Genomic DNA, 12,640 nt, shown 5'->3' on the forward strand with positions numbered 1-12,640 from the left:
GTGTAGATCTTTCAAATGCTGTTATAAAATATTAGACTATCATAGTTGTTGGTACCATGATCAGTCTCATCATAAAAGTCTTTATGTACTGGGAAGCTGCCAGTCATGGTGGCTGACTGAAATTTTCCAAAAATTCTAATTTTTGTTTCAAAGTTTGAATTTTCCCATTGAGACAGGTACTGTCTGTTGTTTATCCTTATGAGCTTGTTTCATTCATTTTCTAGAAAATGCCTGGCACATACCCAAATTTGAATAATCACGGTGACTAGAAACAACGAAGGGTCAGAGATGTTATTTTACTTACAAACTAATTTTTTTTTTTTTGTCATGGGGAGTGAGTACTGGGAGAAGTATCAAGACAAAAGCCAGGTTTTTACAATAGCATATACCAAAGTGTCCACATTCACACCTGTTTCCTGAGCCTCAGTTCCTGCAGGGTGATGTAAAGAGAACCAGATGATGTTTGCATTTCATAGGAGGAATCCTAAGCTTAGGATCCTCAGATGACTCTTTTAGAATGTGGCAGACTCAAAGATGCCCATGTCTTAAACAGGGACCTGTAAATTATCTTATTGGCTAAAGGGATTTGGTATAGATATGCTTGCATAGATTAGGATTTTGAGGGGTTATCAGGATGGGCCCAGTGAAATTGCAAGGATCTTTATAACAGAAGGAGGAAGACAGGAGTCAGAGTGAGAGGGTGGGCATTGTGCATAAGGCTTGTCTTGCTGTTACTGGCTTTGAAGATGGAAAGAAGAGCCAGGAGCTAGCCTCCATAAAAGGCAAGGGAATGGATCCTCCCATAGACCCTTGAGAAGGGATGTAAGATAATAAATAAGCCACTGAGCTGTGGCAATTTATTATAGCAGCAATTGGAAACATGACAATAAACAAATATGTCTTACTGCTCTTGAAATAGACACCATTTCTCTTTCCCACCCACCCCCCCCCCCCAAGGCTGTTTGCCTCATGGGCATCCTTGGAAAGATGGCCTGAAACAAAGGCATCGTCTCTGTCCACAGGAGAAGCAGAAATACTGTCATAGGTTCTGGTGAATTTTCCCTTGGGTATACAACTCCACTGCTAGGACCAGATTTGTTCAGATTATCTGATAGGATACTATCAACAGGACTCCAAGCATCAGGAAGAGCCCAAGTGGCAGAATTAACTTCAGCCCTACCCTGAGATCCAGATGTAACAGGCTGAACAAGTCTCATAATCTATCAGATCTACCTCAGAAAACCAGCTGGTTTTCTTCCTTGAGGCTCCGTGTTGACCTTCCACTGGCTGGGAGTGTGGCTCATGAATGGTCCACAAGAAGGGCAGTTTTATCATTACTAATCATTATCATTACATTTATCATTACTAATAACGGACTCACCTGAAACCAGGCAGTCATTGATCATTTCAACTAAAGTTTTGGACAGATTGCAGACTACCTTTTGTTAGTGAGTGGCTCCCATTGTGGGGACAAAACTACCTGCAGTGTGGGCATAAGCCCATGTTATGTGTGGAATGAGTTGGCCCTCTGGTGACTTCATGCAAGGAACCAAAGGTGTAAGGGCTACATGAGTACTAGTTGTGTTTCCTTAAACAGTTGATGATCTTTTATGACCACCCCTGAGGGAGAAGACACAGAGTTTTTTTGAGGGATGCAAGTTAATGCACAGCTTCCATGAAAGAAGAGGTGCATATTGTACATCTGTGAAGAAAGTGTTTTTATGATTTTGGGGCTTCCCAAGTAGTACTTAAATCTGTGTTCTCAAGCGGATGCAAGTTTAGAGCGCTTTACTGCTTAGCTCCCTGGAGAACTTGGAAGTCTTACAATTTCCCGTTAAGTAATTAAATTACGCCCTCTTCCCCTTTTTGAAAGGCCTGCCTGAGGCCACTCTGTCCAGTTTGCCCTGTCTGTCGATTACATCAGCTGGATGACATTTGTTTACCCCTGGAATGACTTGGTGATGACTAGAGGAATGAGGGCAGGAAAGACATTCAGTCACTTAACATAAGTGTTTTATTTGGGGGATGCAGGAGTTGGGACATCCATTTCTGCTTCCCTTTAAAAGGCAATAAACTTACCATCGCTGTCTCTCTGTCAAATAAACACACACACACACACACACACACACACACACACTGGTGTGGTCTTCTCAAACTGTTGCAATGTCCTTGGATCTGAGGCACTGCGGAATGTAGCTTCCAGCCAGATCCAAGGACATTGCAACAGTTTGAGAAGGCCACAGCAGATGTGTATGTTATATACATTTATGTGTGTATGTTACATATATTTGTATGTATATGTTATATACACATATATATATATTTAAGATTTTATTTATTTATTTGACAGAAAGACGGTGAGAGAGGGAACACAAGCAGGGGGAGTGGGAGAGGGAGAAGCAGGCTTCCTGCTGAGCAGGGAGCCCAATGTGGGGCTCGATCCCAGCACCGTGGGATCATGACCTGAGCCGAAGGCAGACGCTTAAAGACAGAGCCACCCAGGGGTCCCCAGAGTATATTTTTTATGAGGAGGTCTCCAGGAATAGTTTTGAAAGACACAGGATAGTTAATTACTTTCCTCCCTCAACACTCCTCAGTCTAAGCTGTTACTCAGTACCTAGATTTTGTAACTGCCACAAGGTTGGTATTTCCAGTAGATTCAACTTCACCTTTTGTCCAGTCATCCCTCACTTGTAGCAGTCCTTTTGTCCAGAAAGGTTAGGTGCTTGGGGGATGGGGAAAGTTTTATAGACTGTACAGAGGTCAGAAGACCTCTTTGACATGTGTGGGCTGTCATCCGAGGGATACCCCCATGGGCAGTGGACAAGTGGTCATTATCCTTGTGATATAGGACCATGTCAGTCCCATAAGAGAATCCAGGTAGCTGAACCAAAGTTTGACTCCTCTAGGGCCCATTTTGTACCTGGAGAATGTACCATGTGGATTGATTTGGTTTTGCTTTTGGGGGAATGAAAGAAGCATCAGTTTATGAATGGTCAGGGTTCTTTGAATTTCATTTGATGGTGGTGCAAATGTCATGATCAGTGCAATGACTGTAACTCAGGTAGCAACGGTGGCAATCTGGGTGGGGCAGGCTTGATCAGTGGCTTCATGGCTTCATTTTAGTTGCCTTGGGCATCTGTATGAATAGCCCAGATGATTCATTTAGTAGGTTTGATTGATTTCCTCATTTTGTGATGCTGAAGAGGAGGTCTTTCATCTACGACTGTATTCATCTACTGCTCCACAGTTTTCTAAGTTGAACACCAAAGCGTGAGGCTGTAATAAGGCTTATCAGGGAGTACAGGTCAGAGCAATTCCCTCCACTAACACATTCTTGGTCCTTCATAATTTATGTTGAGGCAAAACAGCCACTGCGGCCAGCTGCACACTGTTCAGTTTCATTGTAACTCAATCCCCTAGTAAACAGGAACAAGGCATTTGCAGAGCCTCTGTGAATCCCACTGGGCCAGTGGCTTTGCTTTAGGCAACAGATCTCCAAAACGACGCCCTACACTTCTTTGTGTATCATTGAGATGAGACTTTGCTGGCTAAATTCTTGACTCTAGACTCTACCATTTCAGTTTGAGAAATGAAGTTTGTTGGGCCTTTCCTACGTGGTTAGTCTGATAAACTGAGCTGACCCACCCCAAAAGAAGAGTATTAGGCCAGAGACTCAGGAGGGTTTCATTCATTAGGTGTTAACTGTTTGCAAGAGCCCCGAAGTAAGATAATCGGTGCTTTTCCAAAAGGATATGTCTGGTGTGTGAGGGAGGCTGCTCTTTGCTTGCCTTAGCATAGAGACTTGTGACATAAAAGAGTCATTAGGGTTTGCGGACCCCCAAAGTACTTATTTGTGCGTTTCCCAAATGAGAGAATCCCCATTGGCAGCATATTACACTTCATATCTAATGTGTATACGTATTTGTGTAGTAATCTGTACTATACATTCAGATTTGGGGGGCAGCACTAACAGTACATTGAATAAAGGCCAAAGCTGGTTGGTCTAACTTCGTAGGTCCACTGTGACGTGTGCCCCAGATGCCATTAGTGAAACAGAATCAGGTGGGGCAGTGATTTAGGTAGCTGTTTCCAGAGACCTAAAAATTTGAGTCCCTCAATTCTACACAGCGCGCCAACATACTAGGATGCGTATGTGTGGCCTTTGGTTTCATTTGGGGATGGGGAATCCTTGGTCCCAACCCTAACCATCTTTCTCCTTAAGGTGGTTAACGTCAGGGTACACAGGAAGAAATGAGAGGACATGAGGAAGGAGAGAGTAGGTCCATCCACGTGATACGCGAGAAGTGTCTCTTCTTGCTTCTGAACAGCATAACCAGGGTGTTTATAACTCTGCTTTCAAATGTTAGCCTTCACTTCTGTTTGAAGTCCAGACTGAAGGCCAGGAGGAGATAAAAGATAAGTTTGGGATGTGAGAGCTTTTAAAAGCATATCATCATCTCCTTTTCCAGTTTCTCTCCTCTCAGTTTTTCCCCCCTCTGTTGCTTGCATTTCCTGATTGTTGTCCCTTAATCCAGCTGTTGAAGTCAATATTTGTGCCTATAATGCTTTTTTCCAGAGCTTCCTGGAAAGCTGCCCCACCTTGGGGCAGCTCTCTCAAGAGTGAAACAAAGGCAAACTCTTGCACAGGTTTCTCAGGGAACTGCCAGAAAGGTTGAGGGAATCCTTTGAAAATAATGTCTGTATTATTCCCTCTGGCACTAAGAGTCTGGGCTGCCATCTTTACGGCCACTGTTGTTAGAGTGTGAGGAAATGTAGGTGGGTTGTTTTAAATCCCACGGTGCTCTCCTAGAGCAAAACAGCAGCTTTTCTCTTCACTAAAGCCTTCCATTTGGGTTGAAGTTATAATTTCGTGGGTACATTTTTAGAAAATTCCAGAAGGAGTTGTTTCTGCGAAAGTTGTTTCTGATGGATTCTGCCAGTATATACTACTTTTTGGAGGCACGGGGCCTTGGAGTTTCTTATTCCACTGTTACGGTAGTCCTTTTTAACTCTTTGCCTCCTTTCATTCTAAACAGCATCGTTATTTTGTAAACAACTATGAAAGGATGAAAAACTGTCAAGTGATGATGTGCCTATTGATTGTACCACATACAAAAAGTAAAACGTACTTTTAGACATGAAGAAAGAATGTAGGATGGAAAACTGTATTTTTATGTACTGCATAGTTCCCTCCCTTGATTTCATTTGATTGAGCTTCCTTCCATGACCTTTCTTTCTCCTCATTCTTTCTGGCTTATGATTGGCATAATGGAAGACTCTAGAGTTTGCAGGCTAGGACTAAAATCAGATATATTGTGTATCTCTCAATCAAATGACATTCTTCAACATCAAGACTCAAATTGTGCTGGCGCAAGTTATAAGAATCCCTTGCAAGAGGGTGAAGGCAGTAACTTTATAACAAAGAACAGGAATTTGGTGAGCCCAGTACACTGCATGCAAGAGTCAAGAGTGGATCCTTCTGGACCAGAGGCTGGAACAGATCCTTCTGATAGTCAACAAGATTCAGAGTGCAACAGGAACAAAGAAAAAACCTTAGGTCATAATCTCATAAATAAATCTCATGTCTCATAAAATTTGACATTTTTACATGCTGCTCATTTTACCTAACTTTTCTGTGGCACAGGCAATTACAGAACCTGTCCAGTTTCGAGGTAGTTGTGGTTTTGGTTAAAACACACCTCTGTGGTCAGTTATATGTAGAAGGGGAAAATGGCGAGATAGGGACCTTAGTTATAGGATCCGAGTTATTTCTCCCTGAATAATCAAGAATTTTTTTTGTGTGTGAAAATGTCTATGGCCATTTGGCAGAAGCACTATTCTTTTGGCCTGTTTCTTTTGGTTCTGTTAAGTAATCGGACCAATTATTGTGAAGACTGTGTTTTTGCTCAATTTATTTAAAGAATATTTACTAATATTTGGCATGATACATTATTGCTGGCTTAGAAAGCAGGCTAGTTAACACTGGATTTCACGGTGCGTTTTCTCCCTTCTGCTCTGGTAGTTTGAGAATTTAGGGCTAAGAATGTGATACACTTAAATTTCATGAATAAAATCTAAAACCCTAACTTTGGCTTTAGGGGTTGCTTCTCATTTTTAAAATTCCTGTTTGTGGGGCGCCTGGGTGGCTCATTCGTTAAGCGTCTGCCTTCGGCTCAGGTCATGGTCCCAGGGCCCTGGAATCGAGTCCCACATCAGGCTCCCTGCTCAGTGGAAGGCCTGGTTCCCCCCCTCCCCCTGCTTGTGTTCCCACTCTCACTGTGTCTCTCTCTGTCAAATAAATGAATAAAATCTTTAAAAAAAAAATTCCTGTTCGAACCAACATTTACCGTATTTGAATTGAGAGATTTCTGTACCTGACACTAACTTGGAATTTTTTTAAATCCACTTTCTGCCATCCTTTATGACTTTAAAATTTATAGGAATATGGGTAGTATTTAAAATTCCTTGCAAACAAGACAGGTATCTTCAGACTAGGCATCCTCAACAATATATGTAAAATGCGGCTTTAGGTTAAGATTGTTTAAATAGTTGTAAATGGTTACAGTTTAAAATCTTCATAAAATTACATTTTAAATGTTCTGTTACTTAACCAATTGTCATTCCCTCTTTATTTGTCTTTGAACTCAAGGAGAAACAGTTTCAGAATGAAACTTTTATGTGCAAAGTATTTTATTTTATATTATTTAAATTCAATTAAATAACATATAGTGTATTATTAGTTTCAGAGGTAGAGTTCAGTGATACATCAGTTGTATGTAATACCCAGAGCTCATTCCATCACAAGTCCAGGTTAGTGCCCATCACCCAGTTACCCCATCCTGCCTCCCCCTCCCTTGCCCCCAGCAGCCCTCAGTTTGTTTCCTAGAGTTAAGCATCTCTTACGGTTTGATTCCATCTCTGTTTTTGTCTTATTTGTCCTTCCCTTCCCCTATGATCCTCTGTTTTGTTACTTAAATTCCACATATGAGTGAAATCATATGATAATTGTCTTTCCCTGACTGACTTATTTCGCTTAGCATAGTACCCTGCAGTTCCATCCATGTCCTTGGAAATGGTAAGATTTCATTCTTTTTGATGGCTGAGTAAAAGTCCGCTGTATATCTTTATCCATTCATCTGTCGACGGACATCTGGGCTCTTTGCATAGTTTGGCTATTGTGGACATTGCTGCTATAAACATTGGGGTGTAGGTGCCCCTTTGGATCACTATTTTTGTATCCTTTGGGTAAATAATTAGTAGTGCGATTGCTGGATCATATGGTAGCTCTATTTTCAACTTTTTGAGGACCCTCCAAACTGTTTTGCAGAGTGGCTGCACCAGCTTGCATTCCCACCAACGGTGTAGTAGGAGGGTTGCCCTTTCTCCACATCCTCACCAACATCTGTTGTTTCCTGGGTTGTTCATTTGAGCCATTCTGACCGTGGAAGTGGTATCTCATTGTGGTTTTGATTTGTATTTCCCTGACGATGAGTGATATTGAGCAGTTTTTCATGTGTCTGTTGGCCATTTGTAAGTCTTTGGTGAAATGTCTGTTCACATCTTCTGCCCATTTCTTGACTGGGTTGATTGGTTTTTTTTGGGTCTTGAGTTTGATACGTTCTTCATAGGTCTTGGATACCAGCCCTTTATCTAATAAGACATTTGCAAATATCTTCTCCCAATCTCTCGGTTTTCTTTTGGTTTTGTTCACTGTTTCCTTTGCTGTGCAGAAGCTTTTTGCCTTGACGGGGTCCCATTAGTTCATTCTTGCTTTTGTTTCTCTTGCCTTTGGAGGCGTGCCTAGCGAAATTTGCTGTCACCGAGGTCACAGAGGTTGCTGCCTGTGTTCTCCTCTAGGATTTTGATGGATTGCTGTCTCACATTTAGGATTTTCATCCATTGTTTAGTCTATCTTTGTGTATGGTGGAAGAGGTCCAGTTTCATTCTCCCGCATGTGGCTGTCCAGTTTTCCCAACACCATTTGTTGTAGTGACTGTCTTTCCCCATTGGATATTTTTTCCTGCTTTGTCGAAGATTGGTTGGCCATAGAGTTGTGGGTCCATTTCTGGAGTCTCTATTCTGTTCCCTTCGTCTATGTGTCTGTTTTTGTGCCAGTACCATGCTGTCTTGGTGATCACAGCTTTGTAATAGAGCTTGAAGTCGGTCAGCCTGATGCGCCCCTAGCGTTGTTTTTCTTTTTCAACATTCCCCTGGAGATTTGGGGTCTTTTCGGGTTCCATACAAATTTTAGGATTGTTTGTTCCAGTTCTGTGAAAAATGTTAGTGATATTTTGATAAGGATTGCATTAAATGTGTAGATTGCTTTGGGTGGTATAGACATTTTAACATCATTTGTTCTTCCATTCCATGAGCATGGAATGTTTTTCCATCTCTTTGTGTCTTCCTCAATTTCTTTCACAACTGTTCTGTAGTTTTCAGAATACAGATCATTTACCTCTTTGGTTTGGTTTATTCCTAGGTATTTTATGGTTTTGGGTGCATTTGTAAATGGGATCAAATCCTTGGTTTCTCTTTCTTCAGTTACACTGTTAGTGTAAAGCAGTGCAACTGATTTCTGTGCATTGATTTTGTATCCTGCCACATTGCTGAATTCCTGTAGGAGTTCTAGCAGTTTTGGGGTGGAGGCTTTTGGGTTTTCCACATAAAATATCATGTCACCGGCAAAGAACGAGAGTTTGACTTCTTCTCTGCCAGTTTGAATGCCCTTTATTTCTTTTTGCTGTCTGACTGAGGCTAGGACTTCAAGTACTATGTTAAACAATAGTGGTGAGCGTGGGCATCCCTGTCGTGTTCCTGACCTTAGGGGAAAAGCTCTGTTTTTCCCCGTTGAGAATGATATTTGCTGTGGGCTTTTCATGGATGGCTTTTATGATATTGAGGTATATGTTCCCTCTGTCCCTACACTGTGGAGAGTTTTAATCCAGAAAGGATGCTGTATTTTGTCAAATGCTTTTTTCTGCATCAATTGAGAGAATCATATGGTTCTTGTCTGTCCTTTTATTAATGGGATGTATTACACTGATTGACTTGTGGCTGTTGAATTAACCTTGCAGCCCTGGAATAAATCTCACTTGGTCGTGTTGAGTAACCGTCTTAACGTACTGTTGCATCCTATTGGCTGGTATGATGGTGAGAATTTTGGCATCCCTGTTCATCAGGGATATTGGTCTGTAATTCCCTTTCTTGGTGGGGGTCTTTGTTTTTGAGATCAAGGTAACTCCAGCCTCATAGAATGAGTTGGGACGTATTCCTTCCATTTCTGTTTTCTGAAACAGCTTCAGAAAAATAGGTGTTGGGACACCTGGGTGGCTCAGTCGTTAAGCCTCTGCCTTCGGCTCAGGTCATGATCCCAGGGTCCTGGAATCGAGCCCCGCGTCGGGCTTCCTGCTCGTGGGAAGCCTGCTTCTCCCTCCCCCACTCCCCCAGCTTGTGTTCCCTCTCTCGCTGTGTCTCTCTCTGTCAAGTAAATAAATAAAATCTTAAAAAAAGAAAAATAGGTGTCAATTCTTCCTTGATGTTTGGTAGAATTCCACTGGGAAGCTCTCCGGTCCTAGACTGTTATTTTTTGGGGAGATTTTGGATTAGTTCTTCAATTTTGTTGCTGGTTATGGGTCTGTCCAGGTTTTTTATTTCTTCCTGTTTCATTTTTGGTAATTTATATGTTTCTAGGAATGCATCCCTTTATTTCTTCCAGATTGCCTAATTTGTTGGCATATAGTTGCTCACAATATGTTTTTATAATTGTTTGTATTTCTTCGGTGTTGGTTGTGATCTCTCCTCTTTTCCTTATGTTTATATTTATTTGGGTCCCTTCTCTTTGACAAATCTGGCTAGGGGTATTTCAGTCTTGGTAATTCTTTCAGAGAACCAGCTCCTATTTTCATTGATCTGTTCTACTGTTAATCTGGCTTCTATTTCATTGATGTCTCCTGTACTCTTTATTATTTGCTTTCTCCTGCTGGGTTTGGGCTTTAATTGCTGTTCTTTATACAGGTCCTTTAGGTGTAAGGTTAGGCTGTGTATTTCAGATTTTTCCTATTTCTTGAGAGAGGCCTCTATTGCTATATACTTCACCTTCGCGCAAAGGTTTTGTAGAGTTGTGTTTTCATTTTCATTGAGCAAATATTTTTTTGACGTCAACCTGTTTCTTCCTCCCTACCCCTCTTGCATTGCAGTTTGTAAAGTGTATACCAACTAGGAAAGTTTTCTTCAGATTCTTAAAATGAAATAACCTACATACAAGAGTGACCAGTTTAGAAAATAAAAAGGCACCTACCCTCAGCGTAAAAAGGAAACATTATCACTTACTTTGAAGTACCATTTGCCTGCACTTATCGCAGCCACATCCTTCTTCCTGCCAAAGTTATTAAAAGTATTCTTTTTAAGGTTTTATTTATTTATTTGAGAGAGAGAGAGAATGAGAGATAGAGAGCACGAGAGGGAAGAGGGTCAGAGGGAGAAGCAGACTCCCTGCTGAGCAGGGAGCCCGATGTGGGACTCGATCCCGGGACTCCAGGATCATGACCTGAGCCAAAGGCAGTCGCTTAACCAACTGAGCCACTCAGGCGCCCTTAAAAGTATTCTTTTAAAACTCTTTTGCCTGAGGGAGAAACAAATTATTTGACTTTCTTTTCTTGGCCCTTAAGTTGGTTAACACCCAGAATATGGTTGGTAAATCACCTGAAAACGATTATAACTCAAATTGGTCCTTAGAAAAGTTGTTGGTCACAGTGGATTTTGTGCGTTTTCGATAGGCAGAGTGTGCTAGCTGAATAGTCTTAAACTTCCTTCAGTATTTGTATTTGGCCAGCGGGAAGGTTTTGAAAGCATTCCCACCCTTTGTAAAATGTTTTATCTTGGAATCAGCAGTTAAGTAAGAAGTGTTTTTTGTTTTGTTTTGTTTTTAATTTTATTATGTTATGTTAGTCACCATACAATACATCATTAGTTTTTGATGTGGTGATCCACGTTCCATTGTTTTCGAAAAACACCCAGTGCTCCATGCAGTACCTGCCCTCCTTAATTCCCATCACCAGGCTAACCAATCTCCACTCCCCTCTCCCCTCTGAAACCTTGTTTGTTTCTCAGAGTCCATAGTCTCTCATGGTTCATCTCTCCCTCCGATCCCCCTACCTTCATTTTTCCCTTCCTTCTCCTAATGTCTTCCATGCTGTTCCTTGTGTTCCACAAATAAGTGAAACCATATGATAATTGACTTTCTCTGCTTGACTTATTTCACTTAGCATAATCTCCTCCAGTCCCATCCATGTTGATGTAAAAGTTGGGTGTCTGCAAATGACACTACAGATAGAGGGCTGGTATCCAAGATCTATAAAGTACTTCTCAAACTCAGCACCCAAAAAACAAATAATCAAGTCAAAAAATGGGCAGAAGATAGGAAAAGACACTTCTCTGAAGAAGACATACAAATGGCTAACGGACACATGAAAAAATGTTCATCATCATTAGCCATCAGGGAAATTCAAATCAAAATCACATTGAGATACCGCCTTACACCAGTTAGAATCGCAAAAATGGACAGGGAAGGAAACAACAAATGTTGGAGAGGTTGTGGAGAATGGGGAACCCTCTTACACTGTTGGTGGGAATGCAGGTTGGTACAGCCGCTTTGGAAAACAGTGTGGAGGTTCCTCAACATTTAAAAAATAGAGCTACCCTATGACCCAGCAATTACACTCCTGGGTATTTACCCCAAAGACACAGATGTAGTGAAAAGAAGGGCCATATGCACCCCAATGTTCATAGCAGCCATGTCAGCAATAGCCAAACTGTGGAAAGCAATCTACACATTCAACAGATGAATGGATAAAGAAGATGTGGTCCATATATACAATGGAATAAGTAAGAGTTTATAAAATTTCAATAAGTGGTGTGCTTACTGTCTTAAGTGCTAATTGCTAATGGCATTAGTAAACTGAAGCAATTTGATGGGGGGGCAGGGAGGGGCTCTTCCTCATAGTTTCCCTGATTTACTGGTGACTCTATAGCTAATTAACAGCCTTACATCATAATCTGAATATTTGAATATCACATTTATGTAGAATTTACAGATTGGATTCATTTTATCCTTCTGGTACTTTTTTTTTTTTTATTGACCATCAGGAAAAGAAGTGTTATTATTGATGCAAGCCTAAAACACACTTTCAACTCCAGTGGAGAAGCTGGCAGCTCTCTGTAAGAAATACGCTGATCTCGTGAGTATTAAGGGTGCAAAGCCTATGTAAAATAATAGCAAAATGTGTGTTTTAAAATAGAATTTTGATATGGCTTTAAATGTAAAGTTGTATTTCACTACAAAATTGAAGGGAAGAATCTCTTTTTTTATTGTTATTTTTTTTATTTTTTTATTGTTATGCTAATCACCATACATTACATCATTAGTTTGGATGTAGTTTTCCATGATTCATTGTTTGTGCATAACACCCAGTGCTCCACGCCGAATGTGCCCTCTTTAATACCAATCACCAGGCCAACCCATCCCCCCACCTTCCTCCCCTCTAGAACCCTCAGTTTGTTTTTCAGAGTCCATCGTCTCTCATGGTTCGTCTCCCCCTCCGACTTACTCCCCTTCTTTTTTCTCCTCCTGCTATCTTCT

General features: G+C 41.1%; 1 protein-coding gene across 1 annotated transcript in view; it reads left to right on the forward strand.

Annotated features, from left to right (window-relative positions):
* The first annotated feature begins 5,438 nt into the window (after window positions 1–5,438).
* LOC118356655 (gamma-taxilin-like) overlaps window positions 5,439–12,640 on the forward strand; it is a 42,439-nt gene continuing 35,237 nt past the window's right edge. The window contains exon 1 of the mRNA XM_035725948.1: window positions 5,439–5,560. The gene's annotated coding sequence lies outside the window, so the exon portion shown is untranslated. The remainder of the gene's footprint in view (window positions 5,561–12,640) is intronic.

This window comes from Zalophus californianus, chromosome Y, assembly GCF_009762305.2.
Source record: "Zalophus californianus isolate mZalCal1 chromosome Y, mZalCal1.pri.v2, whole genome shotgun sequence".
Taxonomy (NCBI): domain Eukaryota; kingdom Metazoa; phylum Chordata; class Mammalia; order Carnivora; family Otariidae; genus Zalophus; species Zalophus californianus.